This window comes from Hemitrygon akajei, chromosome 23, assembly GCF_048418815.1.
Source record: "Hemitrygon akajei chromosome 23, sHemAka1.3, whole genome shotgun sequence".
NCBI lineage: Eukaryota > Metazoa > Chordata > Chondrichthyes > Myliobatiformes > Dasyatidae > Hemitrygon > Hemitrygon akajei.
The window spans coordinates 11845219-11861337 of record NC_133146.1 but is presented as its reverse complement, the minus strand read 5'-3'; positions in this window follow the sequence as shown (position 1 = coordinate 11861337).

Sequence of the window (16119 nt, the reverse complement as noted above, 5' to 3'; positions counted from 1 at the left end):
TATTGACTTTCACTACCCAGGACATGCCCTCTTCTCAATGCTGCCATCAGGAACAGATACAGGAGACTGAAGATCCACACTCAGTGATTTAAAGACAGTTTCTTCCACTCCATCATTAGATTTCTGAACAGAAAATGAGCCCATGAATACTACCTCACTATTTTTGCTCACTTTTTAAACTACTTATTTATTTTTTTATACATATATATATTGTAATTCTTATTGTAATTTATTGCACCGTACTGCTGCTGCACAACATTTGCCAATGATAATAAACCTTAATCAGATTGTGAAGAGACAACTGGAATTGTACATTCCAGGAGGAAACCCAAAATTAAATGTATCCAAAGCCGCCAGAACTGATGAAATGTCAGCAACTTGAAGCCTTAACTGTTTCTGTCCACAGATACCGTCCAAGTATTTTGCCCAATCAACTGCAGGCGGTTATTGGATGCCAAATACTCTGGGTGTTTTATCCCGAGCTTTTATTGTAGTACACTATCGTATAAGCTTCCAAATAAAACATATATCAATATTTACTGTATCTGTACAACTAGTGGAAGGAGGAATAAAACATAGTTTAAGGGTCCTGTCAAACAAACTCCGATCATGGAAAAATATTTTTATAGTACCTCTAAACAACAGTCTTTGTTTCCCTGGGTGGTTGGTCACTGGGAGGTATTGCACACAGAAGCAAAGCGGTGCCTATGCCAACATCGGCGTATATAAGCCATTGAGGAGACAAGTATTATAAACTATAGAGGGGAAGGTCATTCCTTCAGAGTCTCCATACAGATTAAGGGTGGGTTCAAGTCCCACCGGAGAACTCACACATTTTAACAAAGCTCATTCTCCTGAACACAGGCAACGAGTAATGTGTGGTCAAGGATGGTGTTCTTTGGGGAGACCTAATGCAGAAGTTCCTGTCTGTCTTTAACAAGTTTGCCTGTAGAATGAGAAGGAATTTCTCAAGAAATGAGAATTGAGAATTTCTCATTCTCATTCTCAAAGGTAGGGGCGAGAAAGTAGCAGTGGCCCTTTAACTATCCAACCTCCACTACTGACTGTGTGGAATTTCCAAGTACTCGGCCTGAAACGTCGACAGTGCTTCTTCCTATAGATGCTGCCTGGCCTGTTGCGTTCCACCAGCATTTTGTGTGTGTCCCTTAAAATCAGACCTCTTGGAATATCGTTCAAATAGTGAAGTTCTGAAAAAGAGAATATTGTGTGTTGGACCCATTCATAGCTACATCATTAGATTAAAGATTCATTATTGTTTAATGTCATTTCTAATACACAAGTGTAAAGGAGAACAAAATAATTGCTACTCTGGATCTGTACAGAAGGTACTACTGTACATTTGTACATAAGGTGACTGACAGGAAACGGTGAAGTAGTGGTGGTTGGGGGTGTGGACGGTGGGTTAGTGGGAGGAAGTGTTGGTTAGCTGCTTAGGGAAAGTAGCAGTTTTTGAGTCAGGTCGTCCTGCTATGGGTGCTATGTAGCATCCTCCCTGATGGGAGTGGGACAAGCAGTCCAAGAGTAGGGTGGCTGGGATCCTTCATGATGTCTCTGGCCTTTTTCTGGCATATTTATTTATATATATATATGTCCTTGCTAGCGGGTAGGTTGGTGTAGATGGTGCGTTGTGAAGCATACCCATTGTAGAGGCTTCCTGTCTGCCGCATCGCGGTTTCTGAATCACGCGGTGATGCAGCATGTTAGAGTTCTCTGTACTGCACATCTGGAGAGACCCGTGCATATTGATGTGCACAGGCCAGCTCTCTTCAGCCTCCTCAGAAAGCAGAGCTGTTGGTGAGCTTTCTTGATTGTACACCTTTGCAAAGTCCAGCAAAGTGCAAAGGCCAGTTATATTGGACATATTAACCTCCCAGTGGAGTACTTTCTACTCTATCTCCTTTGTAGCGGAGTGGTTAATAGTTGGGTCACATATTATGCTTAAAGACCCCCCCACCCCCATGCTCCACAGCGTTGGTGCGGTTGGCAAAAAGTAATCACTGGCCTGTAATATGAAGGCACTCCAACAGTCTGAATGGACATGTCAGCCTGCCTCACCTTAGAGATAGAGTATTGCAACTATTTGTAAACTGTTCTGAAGGACATCAAGAATCCTCCCACCACATCATGTTCAATGAGTAGAGTGAACAGATTGTGTGCAAAGCAATTTTATTTGAAATGTCCTGAAAAAATTAGAGCATGAAACCAACTGAGGGAGGAGCGGACTTAGGCCATTTGGCCCATCAGGTCTGCTCTGCCACACTATCATGGCTGATTTATTATCCCTCTCAACCCGATTCTTTTGCCTTCTTCCTGTAATATTTGACAAATTTACTAACCAAGAACCTATCAATCCCTGTTTTAATGATTTGGCCTCCACAGCCATCTGTGGCAATGAATTCCACAGATTCAGTAACCTCTGACTAAAGAAATTCTGCCTCAACTCTGTTCTAAAGGGATATTCTTCTATTCTGAAGCTGTGCCCTCTGGTCCTAGACTCCCCCACTATAGGAATCATCCTCTCCACATCCACTCTAAGTCTTTCAGTATTTGAAGGGTGTCATTAAGATCTCCCCCCATCCATTCTTCTAAACTTAAATGGGTATAGGATCAGAACCAACATAAGAATTGAATGGATTTCCAATTAATACTAGCCTGTATTGGAATAAATTGATGGTTGGTATTTTTAATGGCAAAATGAGGACAAATAATGATGCTGTGAGGAGATTAAGTAAATGTCAAATTCTTTTTTTGGAAAGGAGTAGGACAAAGATATAGAAAACGAGTGGGAGAGTGGAACTGCAGAAGTATTAGATACCTCAAAAAGACGGAATTCATCATTAAGGATCCTCACCATCCAGGACATGCCCTCTTCTCTTTACTACTACTGGGGAGGAGATACAGGAGCTTGAAGATGATCACTTAACATTTTAGCAACAGCTTCTTCCTCTCTACCATCAGATTTCTGAATGGTCCATGAACCCATGAACACTACCTCGCTCTTTGCTCTCTTTCTGCACTACTTATTCATTTTTTGTAGTTCTTTTTGTGACTTTTTATTTTTTATTATTATGTATTGCACTGCAGCCGAAAAACAACAAATTCCTGTTACTTGTCAGTGATAATAAACCTGATTCTGTTCCTGATTAAGTGTATATCTGCTTCCATTCCACTTTGGGACAGTAGAGTTCACTCCAACTCCTTTCTCTGTGGCTTTTACATTTTATTCTGTGTCGTTATTGTTTTACCTTATTCTAGCTCAATGCTCTGTGTAACAATTTGATTCTTATGAACATTATGCAAGACAAACTTTTCACCGTATCTCAGTACATGTGACAACAATAAATCAATTCCAATACCAATAGATGGTGAAATTCTCTCTTGTTGGAGTTGGCGTTGCCTGTTACATGCAACATGTTACATGTTTCATTACATGCCTGTTACTTGTCATGTCTGCCCATGTCTGAAGGTTGACTAGCTGTTACTGCATACAAGCTACAACTACACCTTTCGAATGGAAGTGATCATCCTTGAACATCTGACCTTACAGTGGGTGAAGCAGGTGAAATGGTTGGGCTTAGATCACTGTTCTGGGAACTCCTGCAGTGATGTCCTGGAGATTGGGGTATTGACCTCCATCGGCTGCAACCATCCATCTTCCTTTGAGCGATGTATGGCTCCAACCACTGGAGTATTTTCCGCTTGATGCCTATGGTCATCAGTTTGGCCAAGGTGATATTTTGATGCAAAATCAGTCAAGTGCTGCATTGATGTCAAGGGTGGTTACTCTTACATCACCTATGGAATTCAGCTCTTTAATCAAGGTAAAATGAAGTCTGGAGTTGAATGGTCTTGTAAAATCCAACTATTATCGTTAATCAGTTTATCCACAAGTTTATGCCACATAATAGCACATTCAACATCACCTTCGATTTGTTGATGATTGACAGGAGACTGATTGGATGGGAATTATTCAGCTTTGAAGTTTCCTGCTTTTGGTGGTTAGAAAAATCTTGGAATATTTTCCACATTGTCAGATAGATACTTGAACAACTTGGCTAAAGACACTAGTTCAGGAACCATGAAATATTTACACCATTAAAGGTGTTTTACAGAACCATTATGGGCCACATTGAGGGAGCTAGTAGTCCTGCGGCAACTTATCTGTGTTACTCTGGATATCTGCATTTGCAGAATATCCTGTGTTTAAGAATGGGAAGTTATATTCCTCTACATAGATGCTGCCTGACCTGCTGAGTTCTCCGGTACTTTTGTGTGTGTAAATAATTAACATTCAACTTTACAATTGTCTGGATTCATTGAAAATTCCAACTAAAAAATAAAGCCAGAAGTTTTCATTTCCCAATTGTTAAAACCATTGTTGAAACCTAAATGCTTGATTCAATAAAATAAATTTGATGTTGAGGTCTTTGTTTAATTAGTTTATCCACTGATTCAAATTCTGATAATAATCTGAAATGCACTTTGATGAAAATGCATTTAATATTTTACAAAATGAATCACTTTCCTTCTACTGACTTCCATTTATTTTTCAGAATATCTGAAATTCTGTTTAAAGGCTGTGTTGTTCTAAGGTGAGAATTCAGTAATGTGATTTAGTTACTTAAAAGTAGAGACATTATACAGTAGTTCTCCAAGAAGTTCTCTAAAAAGTTAGCACAGGGTAGCCCTGAGGCATTGTGGTAGCTTGCAGCCAGTTTGAAGCACAGGGAGAAATGTCACTTCATGAAATGAACCAATATCAATAACAAGGAGCCATAAATCCCAAAGGCACGTTGACACTTCTTGCATTCGGTGAGAGAAGTTTACAGAATGATTTCTAGTTATGGCTTCAGCTCAAAGGTTTATTCTTCAAGATTGAAGATTCCAGTTAGTTTGTTATCATTCTTCAGTACACAAGTGTAAAGGAGAACAAAATGATTGTCAGCATTCTATATATAGTCCATTCATTATGTGCTGTGTTGTATGACACAGGTGATCATGGTCCTTCCATGACCACGATTGTTCTTGGCAAACTTTTCTACAGAAGTGGTTTGCCATTGCCTTCTTCTCGGCAGTGTCTTTAAAAGATAAGTGACCCCAGCCATAATCAATACTCTGCAGTGATTATCTGCCTGGCATCAGTGGTGGCATAACTGGGACTTGTGAAATGCAGCAGCCGCTCCCAAGGCTTCACGTGGCCCTGCTGGGGATGGGGGGTGGGTGGGGAGGAGTGCTAAGCGGGTACTACACTTTGCCCAAGGGTGACCTGCAGCCTGCATGTTTGTGGAAGGAAGGAGTGCCTTACACTTCCTTTGGGAGAGACATATTTCCACCCTGCCACCCTGAGCTCACACAATATGCACAATGTGTGTACGTATATATATATATATATATATATAAGCAATCCTATAAAACACAATGTACAAGTAACTGTTATATACATAGACTGATAGCGTATTGACAAAGTGACTTCTTTACTCAGGAGTTTTTTATGCCATGGACCCCTACCATTAACTGAGGGGTCCGTGGACCCTAGGTTGGGAACTTCTGGATGTGTATACAGTGGTGGTGAAGTGGGTTAGTGTTGATTGGCCTAATGGCTTGGGGGCAAAACTGATTTTGAGTCTGGTCCTGATGTGAATGCTTGGTAGCCTCTTCTCTGATGGGAGTGGGATAACAGTCCATGAGCTGGGTGGGTGGAATCCTTCATGGTACTGCTGGTCTTTCCCCTCACCATCCATTGCTACTTAACCTGGGAGGTAAATGACTGGACGTGCTATTGATGAATTAGAAAGATTTTTGCTCCCCGGCTCTGTTTCCCTTGCACAGTGAATTTCATGCTGCCTTGTTCAGTAGCCATCAGAAGCTTGAGACCAGTGAACAAGTCCCAACGTATCCACAGCCCAGGGACCGTGAGGTAAGTGGTGACTTCCAGTTTGTCCAATCAATGGCGGAACGTACAAAATTCAAGATAACTCTGCTTCATGCACCCATGCTGAGCTCATCAATTTAATCAACTTTGCCTCTAACTTCACCCTGCCCTTAAATACACTTGCAACCAAAAATCCACTGATGCTGGAAATCAAAGCAACGCAGTCCTGATGAAGGGTCTCAAGCCAAAATGTCAACTGCTTACTCTTTTCCAGCTGCCAATGTTGAGTTCCTCCAGCATTTTGTGTGTGTTGCTTATATTCACTTGGTCTGTTTCTGACAACTCCCTCCCCTTTCGCTGTCTCTATCTCTGGAGACAAACTGTCAACTGACATCTTTTATAAACCTACCAATTCCCACAGTTATGTTGACTTATGTTGACTCTTCCCACCCCGTCTCCTGTGAAAAAGCTATTCCCTTCTCTCAGTTCCTTTGTCTCCACCATATCTGTTCCCATAGTGCAGCTTTCCTTTTCAAGACATCAGAGGTGTCCTCCTTCTCCAAAGAACAGAGCTTCCCATCCTCCACCTTTGGTACTGCCCTCACCCATATCACCTCCAACTTCCGAACATCTGTGCTCACCCCACCTTCCCGACACTTTAACAGTGCTCAAGTCCTTCTTGTCCTTAGCTGCCACCCCATGAGTCACCTCATTCCAACACATCATCCTCTGCTACGTCTGCCATCTGCAAATGTGTCCTACCACCAAACACCTTGCCATCGCAGGGATCATCCCCTCTCTCTGCTGTGAGCAGGGATCGCTTCCTCCATGATACCCTCTCCACTAATCTCCCTTCCGGCACTAACTGTATCCCTGCAAGTGGGTAAGTGCTACATCTGCCCATTCACCTCCTCCGTCATGCCCCAGACAATCCTTCCAGGTGAGGCAACACCTCACCCATAAATCTGCTGAGGTTCCCTGCTGTGTCCTCCTCAGCACTGGAGCACTGGGGAGACCCATGGCAATCTGAGGGATCGCTTTGTCAATTCATCAAAGGCAGAACCTCCCAGTGGCCAAATATTTTGATTCCAATTCCCATTCCTATTCCTCTTCTGACATGTTGGGTGATGGCTTCCTCTTATGCCAAGAGGAGGCCATCCTCATGGTGGTGGAGCAACACCTCATATTCTATCTGGGTAGCCTCCAACCTGATGGCATGAACTCGATTTCTCCCTCCCATGAAAGAAATATTCCTCCTCCTCCCCTCTTCTTCTGTTACCCACTCCAGCCTCTTACCTCTTCTCAACGGCCCATCACCTCCCCATCTTCTACTTCTCTTTCTGTTATGGTCCACTTCCCTCTCCAGCCCTCTATTTTTCCTACCCTCCTGTCCTCCTTCCCCTCCCCCCACTTTTTATTCTGCATCTCCCCCCTTCCTTTCCGGTTCTGATGAAGGGTCTTGGTGCGAAGCGTCGTTCATTTCCATGGGTGCTGCCTGACCTGCTGAGTTACTCCTGCATTTTGTGTGTGTTGCGCTGGATTTCCAGCATCTCAGAATCTCCTGTGTTGTGATAATAAGACATGCACAGCACCATAGGAAGCTGCATGCGAGCTTAACCAAGGCATCACCATCACATCACTCCCCAGCAGCAGCAATATCTAAAGGAGGCACTGTCTCCAAAGCGCAACATCAGAGATTTTCCATCACCTGGGCAATGCCATCTTCTCACAGCTCCCAGCAGCAGGTACAAGGAAGAGAAGCCTGAACTCCCACACCACCAGGCTCAAGAACAACTAGTTGCCTTCAATTGTTCACTTCTTGAACCAAACTGCACAACTCTAATCACTATAGTTTAGCAACATTGTGACCTCTTTGATCAGTAATTGTGCTCTTTCTTGTAAACGTTGTGTTTAATTTAGGTTTAGTGCTTGATTTTTTTCCCTTGAATGTCTCTTGTATAACATTATGTTCTCGTGATGCTGCCATTACATGTATGACAATAAACTCGACTTTGACTTTGAAAAAGGCTAAACAAATAAACTTTAGTACCTAAACGATGTACTGTAAAATACATTCAACAGAGCTTGGGCTCACAAACCTAACTACAAGATATAAAGGGTCTGTACTTGCCATACATATACCATTACACAAACCCGGTACATATAGTCTTGGCAGCCATGATGTGGATTGCATTATGATAACAATGTACTGCAAAATTTCCCAAGATTTTAGGTCAGGAAATTCAAATGAATGCTTAATAGATTCATGTGTGATTTTAGGTGGGAAGTGATTGGTCAATCTCACGGCTACTGCAACATTCCTATGGAACTGCAGTAATCCGTAATGCAGCAGAGGCCATTCTGCCCAATGGGCTTGGGGGAGTCCACTAAAAGAATCCTCAGCCCCACTTCTTGGTGCTTTTCAGTATTTGGAGCTTATCTTCATAAGTATTTATTTGTTTCACTTTATAGATGCTTTATCTTCCATGAGTGTTCACCCTTCCATGGAGAAAATAATTTCCCCATCCTTTCTAGCTTGCTTTGAAGGGGATATGAAGGTTACATGATTTTATAACTGGGTGGAACCAGTTAAACACATTATTATTATTGAGCTATTCTCTCTTTTACATTTATATTTTCAGCATGTTTAAGGAATTGTGCAGCTTTTAACCTATTTAAACCATGCATCTGATCTTCCAGTGTCTATTGAGTATTTTAGTGAGAATGCTGCCTCTTTGATGTATGTCTGGGGATTTAACTGAGCTCTTTCAGTCTCATCACAAGGCTGTCTACAACATGCCATGTGCTTCTTAACATTTTACTTTGAACTCTCAGGCAAAGGAATCTCATCTGATCTTCACACATTTGAAAAAAAAATCCCAAATTCTGGCTCTTGGCTATATAGGACAAATATTCTATAATAATAATCATCTCCAACACATACACACACACACACACACACACACACACACACACACACACACACACACACACACACACACACACACACACACACACACACACACACACACACACACACACACACACACACACACACACACACACACACATTAATAAACATGGACCCATAATTTAGCTCCGGTCAATGTCATAATGTCATTTCCAAAGAGAAATGAACATGAGCATATCTTCAACACAAGCAATTCTGAAGATGCTGGAAGCCCGGAGCAGTGGACACACAAAACACTGGTGGACCTCAGTCAGTTAGGAAGCAGCCAACTGTCCCTTTCCCTCCACAGATGCTGCCTGACCTGCTGAGTTTGTCCAGCAAATTGCTTGTTGCTCCATTTTCAGCATTTGCAGTCTCTTCAAGGATCAACTTTATTCTCCACCTTTATTAAGCATATAGGAGGGAGATTGAAAGTCTTGCTGAGTGATGCCAAAACAACAAACTCACTTCAGGAGGAAGAAGCTTGAGGTCCATTAGCCAGTCCTCATTGTGGGATCAGAGGTGGAGATAGTTAGTAAGATTGGTATCATCATTTCAGAAGCTCTGTCCTGGGCCCAGCTTGAAGAAAGTACAGTAGTGCCTCTACTTCCTTGGGAGTTTGCAAAGATTTGGCATGGCATCTTAAACTTTGACTAACTTCTATAGATGTGTGATGGAGAGTATATTGACTGGCTGTATCTCTGATTGATATGGAACCACTACCAAAAAGTAGTGGATATGGTCTAGTCCATTATGGGTAAAGCCCTCCTCACCATTGAACACATCTACATGGAATATTGTCACAGGAAAGCACCATCCATCATCAGAGACCAGATCATGCTGTCTTCTCACTACTGCCGTCAGGAAGAAAGTACAGGAGTCTAAGGGCTCACACCACCACCGTCAGGAACATTTATTACCCCTCAACTATGAAACTCCTGAACCAGTGGGTATTCTGTAACTTCACTCAACCTGACTTGCCCCATCACAGAACTGTTTCCATAACCCAGGGACTCACTTCCAAGGGTTATTCACTTCATGTTCTTGATATTTATTGCTTACTTCTTATTATTAATATTATAATTTCTTTTCTTTCTTTTTGTATTTGCACACTTTGATGTCTTTTGCACGCTGGTTATCCACCCTGTTTGGTGTGGTTTTTCATTGATTCTTGTATGATTATTGAATTTATTGAGTGTGATCACAAGAAAATGAATCCTGAGTAGTACATGCTGAGATATATGTACTTGATAATAAATTTACCGAGAGCTTTGAACTTTGACCTTTATTCGCCATACACATTTATATGTGTTAGGAAATTGCCTTGGTGTGTTGGCGCTACATGCACTAAAAAGATATTCAATAATTATTCCAAATAAAGACTAGTATAAAATATAATTAGAAGCATAGATATGAATAAAACGTGCATAAATACATAAATACACACGTGTATTTACGGTGTAAACAGCATTATAAAAAGTGGTTTAAAGTGTTTACAGTGCAGTGACAAGGGTAAGAGATAGAGGGGCAGAGGGCTAACTAGAATGGTTGATCAGATTAACTGCCTGGGAGAGGAAACTTTAAGATGGCGTGGTTTTTGCTTTAATGGCCCTGTAGTGCTTTACTGAAGGGAGTTTCTGGAAAAGGCTGTTTGCTGGGTGGGTAATGTCTGCAATGATTTTGCCCGCAGCTTCTTTGTCCTGCACACGTGCAAGTCTCCCGTCAAGTTTAACTTAGTGCACTCCTAACTCACCTATTTCCACTCTTTAGTTATGTAATGTTTCTCTTGCTCCTTTCTTTTTCCTGACACCCCTTTCAACATTATCGGAACAGCGCCAACTCAAGCATGAGGAGGAAATTTAGGATTCAGCAAAAGTACACAGCATGGCATTAATCCCACAAACCCTTAATTACCGATGTAAGGTCTCTCCCTGCACAGATGCTGCCTGGCCCGCTGAGTGTCTCCAGCATTTCCCATTCTCATTGCCTAAAATTGTTCCAGACCATGTTTGTTGGCTCCGTGTAATCTGCGTTCTTCTCGACAAAAGATGTTAGTTCTGATTGTGATGGTGTGACCGGTTATGGTGCTTTAAAGGTTATAAAAGGGAGCCTCTTCTAGTGAGGAAGAGCCACTCTGAACAATTCAGAAACGGCTTCTTCCCCTCCGCTTAAAAAATGTCTGAACGGTCTACAAACATTTGGTGACACGCACAAAATGCTGGAGGATCTCAGCAGGTCAGGCAGTTTCAATGGAAAGCAACAAACAGTCGACGTTTCGGGCCGAGAAAATAAACCTTTTATGCACTATTTATTTATTTTGTAATCAATAGTAATTTTATGTCTTTGCACTGTAGTGCTGCCCAAAATAAATCCCGTCACAGTGGTGATAATAATTTGATTCAAATCTTTATCGCTTTCTAGTTTTAAGAACCAGGCATATTTATGTTCCGCTTTGCTTCACTGCACTATCTCAAAACTACAACCGGTTACTTACTTAAAATAATCTAGCTGAAAGCATTTATAAAACGATTAATCACAGCTAAAACCCCGAGAACTCTACACTCAATGGATAATTGCTAAACTTCAAAAAGTAACTATAGATAATTAATTATATCGAAATAACCATCATATATATTTCGATGTGGGATAGGTCGGGGCCTTAGAACGTTACCTTTCCGTTTGAATGGAAAGATTACACGGACATGGTAGGGTTATATCCGGTGAGCTAGCTGAGCGGAGCATTCTTTTGTTCGTGTAAACAACTGTTAAAAAACGAAGAGTTTCAAATCCTGGCGAGCTGTTCCACCTTTCTTGCACGGATACGCCAGGTCGTGGAATCGGAGTCCGCGCGTTATGCACGTTAAAGGTAGTTGAAACTGTCGTTGTCGCCGTAGACGCGAGATGGGGCAGGAGGATACTGAGGGAAACCGGATAGCTAGTCTGTGAGGTGATGCGCCTCTGAGTAGCCTGCCCGAGGTTACAGTAAAGTCTAAACACATCACCCGTAAAAGTACGTAAAAGCTAAGTTCATGGGTATTCCGATCATTTATATGTTACTTATTAGTCTCTTTCGAATTTGTATTTGTTTGCCTGGAGGTCTTTGAAGATTTCGTTAGAAATAGTAAACAAAGTTTTTTTATTTGTATAGAGAGCCCGCATTAACCAATGGTACACATATTCCTCCCAGTGAGGGACTGCGTAAGTAAATAATGGAGAACTGGATTTTCTTTTGTAAGTAGCAAGGATAGATTTTCCTTCTAAATTAAAGGTAGGATTTTAGTGATTCCGAATTCTCTGCGAACTGTGGAACTTTGCGGTGTTTGATACGTTGATTTAAGGCTGCAGCTACTGTTTATCCATAGCCGTGACTGGGACGGTAATTCTGAGTCTTCTTCTAGTCGCTGGTCTCTTCAGGTTGAGTCACATGCATACAGTACTCTGCTCCATTTTAAACAGACTAGATGTTCAATCGCATTATTAACCACAACATCCTTTATTTTGTTAAAACGCTGTTTTGTAAGGTGCTTCAAGGACATCCGTAAATGGAAATGGGCGATCAAATCTTTGTATATTTCAAAGAGGATCTGTGTGTGTGTGTGTGTGTGTGTGTGTGTGTGTGTGTGTGTGTGTGTGTGTGTGTGTGTGTGTGTGTGTGTGTGTGTGTGTGTGTGTGTGTGTGTGTGTGTGTGTGTGTGTGTGTGTGTGTGTGTGTGTGTGTATACACGCGTGCTTATTTTTCTAACTATTTCTTACTACTAAGGAGAATATAGACTTAATCAGAGATTAGAACGAACCTAACCTTCACTCTTGATATGGTTACAACCAGAGGTCGGTACCTTCTAATCTTCCATGGGATTCAGAGCCCGCTGGTAGTCAATTTTCCACCCACGCAGTGTTTCTTCGCTTCTAACTTTAAATCTAACACGCCTCGATAATTTAAACATTAATGCATGATTGCTAACTTCCAAGTGTCCACCAGTAGTTTACAATTTCCGTGGAAGGCCGCTTTATCCTTCAGGGAGTTCTGTTTTCCCCGAGTTTGCAACTTACCCGACATGGGACACTTTTTTCTATTATATGCGAATTAACACTCGCTCTATTCCAGTCACTTGTTTTTCTGTGATGTTACTAATTTATCGAGGCCGATTGGTGGTCTGAATCAGACCACTGTAAATGGATATTGTGAGAATCTCGGGCTCAGGGATATAATTTGAAAGAGAGCAGGGGTGAAACGCGAAATGTCAAGGCTAGAACACGGCGAGTGTATTCGTCACCGGTCATTCGACAGATAAATTAAAACCCCAGCTTTTTTAAAAAAAGATTTCGAGTTTATGTTTTGTCTCCTCAGAAATCAGATTTCCACTGGTGGCCGGGGTATTTCTAATCATCCTCTCTAGCTTCAAACAGTGAGCAACCAATTATTTAGACGTGCGTGTATACAATAGAGGCTGGGTATACGGGTGAAATAAAACAACAGAACAAAACAAAAAGCAGGCTTGATTAAATTGAAATATTATTTTAAATGACTCAAAATACAAACAGCGCGGTGCGCCATGTTAAACAGGCTTGGTGAATTTCAGATCAGCGATTTTATCGGCCATAAATTTTCTCTTCGATGTATCCTGAATGCATTCAAGCGTACAATATATTGTAAATATTGGGATTAGAATCAAGTTTAATATAATTGGCATATATCGTGAAATTTGTTGTTCCGAGGTAGCAGTAGATTGCACTACATAATAACTTTTAAAAACTATAAATTACAATAAGAAATATATGTTTAAAATAATTTAAATAATTAGTGTAAAAAAACAGAAAATATAGCCAGGTAGTGTAAGCAACACACACAAAATGCTGGAGGAACTCAGCAGTCCAGGCAGCATCTATGGGAAAGTGGACAGGACTGATGAAGGGTCTCAGCCCGAAACGTCCACTGTACTCATTTCCATAGACACTGCCTGGCCTGCTGAGTTCCTCCAGCATTTTGTGTGTGTTGCTCGGATTCCCAGCACCTGCAGATTTTCTCCTCTTTGCGTGGTAGTGTACATGGGTTCATTATCCATTCAAAAATCTGATGGCGGAGGGGAAGAAATTGTTCCTAAAGTGTTGAGTATGAGTCTTCAAGCGCCCGTGCCTCCTCCCTGATGCTAGTAATGAGAAGAGGGCATGTCCTGGGCGATGGGGGGGGGGGGGGGGTCCTTAATGGTGGATGCCGCCATCGTGAGGCGTCGCGTTTTGAAAATCCTCCATGCAGGGGAAGCTGGTCACTTGACGGAGCTGGCTGAGTTTGCAGCTCTTTTTGATTCTGTGCACTGGCCCTGCCATACCAACCAGTTGTAATTCTCTCCTCGGTAGTTCTGTAGAAATTTGCAAGAGTCTTTGCTGACATACCAAGCCTCTCACAGATTTCTACAGATGTGCTATGGAGAGCATTATAAGCAGTTATCAAAGTCTGCTCATTCATATGGTATATTTAGTTAACCCTGTGCACAACTCAACAGAGAGAGACCCCACATCGCTAAGTTGAATTAAATTAACAGAGGGGGACGCGGAGAGAATAAAATGGAAGAGAAAAAAAACAAATTCCCAACAAAAAAAGGTTTGTTTTCATTCGCCATGATCCCCAAAATCGCCACATCTAAAATTGTACATAGATTTGGAAACATTTACCATGGAGCATGACACATTCCTTGCGGCGGGATGCTGCTGTAGAATTGGTGTAGGTGGTCGCCTCCGACACGATGGGCCTAATGGCCTGGTTCTGGGCTGCATGATAAACCCGAGGAAAATCATATTTTAAAAGAAATATCGCTGTGAAACGTTAATGTTGGTGAGCACAACATCAAAGATCTGCTTCATCTAAAAGTTTGTACATGTGGTGATTCTGGATTTTATCGCAAATGAGAACAAGATTATGATCAGAATTTTATTTTAAAAAGGCCTCTCTTGAAGCTGTGAGCTGATAGACTAAACCCGTCGACGTTTCCGTAGATGCTGCCTAGTCTGCTGAGTTCCTCCAGCATTTTGTGTGTGTTGCTTGGATTTCCAGAACCTGCGGATTTTCTCTTGTTTGAGACAAAACCCGTGCAGTCGTGTGAAAACAGTCAATCCTCAGGCGATTATTAATGTCCCGAGTTAGTCTGGAAGGTGGAGAAGGGAAATTCGTTAACATTTGATATCATGACAGTCGTAGAGACTTTGTTAAAATTCTCATTTGCCTGGAAGAGTGATGGTTGTCCATGTTTAAGGCGCCTCGTTTTAATATTTCTGCTGCACCAGCACTAGCTGTGATGTTCCTTGTAGTAGCTCATTTTGCCTTCAAATTGGATACACGCAAAGCTCGTAACTTCACGTCCCACAAGTTTACACTGGTCAAGGCGAATAAAAGAAAAGATTAATAGGCCCAAGTCTATTCATAACAACCTTCCCATGAACAGATAGCGCATCTTTCCACGTGATTTACTGCGTTCATGAAAGTTCAACACAATCTTTTATTTTTGTAATTTCCAAGCCGTGGGATTTTCTAAATCCTTCAACGTTATGCATCTCGTCTTGTATACTGAAGTCCTAATTTTGCTTGCATGTATATTATTTAAAGCCAGTGTTTGTCGTATGTGATGCCATATTGGGAAATATGGAACAATAACCCCGTTCTACGCCGGGAAAAATACAATTTACAAATAAAGAGACGGTATTAAATTATGGTGCGTTCTTCCCTCAAATTCTAAATTGCGGTGCTCATCAGAATTGATAGGGAGAAACTAAAAACACGAAACGCCCGTAGTCGCTAATGTCTCACCGCTGTTTTTTTAAACAAAATAAACCTTATTCGTAATTTTTAAAAAAAATATAAGAGTAAATCTTGCAATGCCTTTTCATTCTTTACATTCCTAGTCAATGCTGTCAGTACTGTTTTGTTACATTAATATACATCAACAGCACCACTACCACTCAACCGGCCGCTCTGCTGGTGTGAGTTGACTTATCATTGTAGTGGTGGTGAAAAAAAGCGCAATCACCGTGGATTCGCATTGTCTTATTAATAATAAGTGTTGCCCATGCGTTTTTAGTACACTGTGTGTGACAATGGTACACCGTTCACTTCCTCACAACCCCACTGCAAAGCGAAACATTTTGGGGAGGTTGTTTGCAGGGAGAGGGAGTGGAAGAAATTCTACCTATTGTTTCTTGTACTTGTTTAGTTTAGGGTGTATTAGGATTGTAGTCTGTCGGCGAGATATTACATCATGGAAAAAAGTAGCTCGTGTCTCCGTTT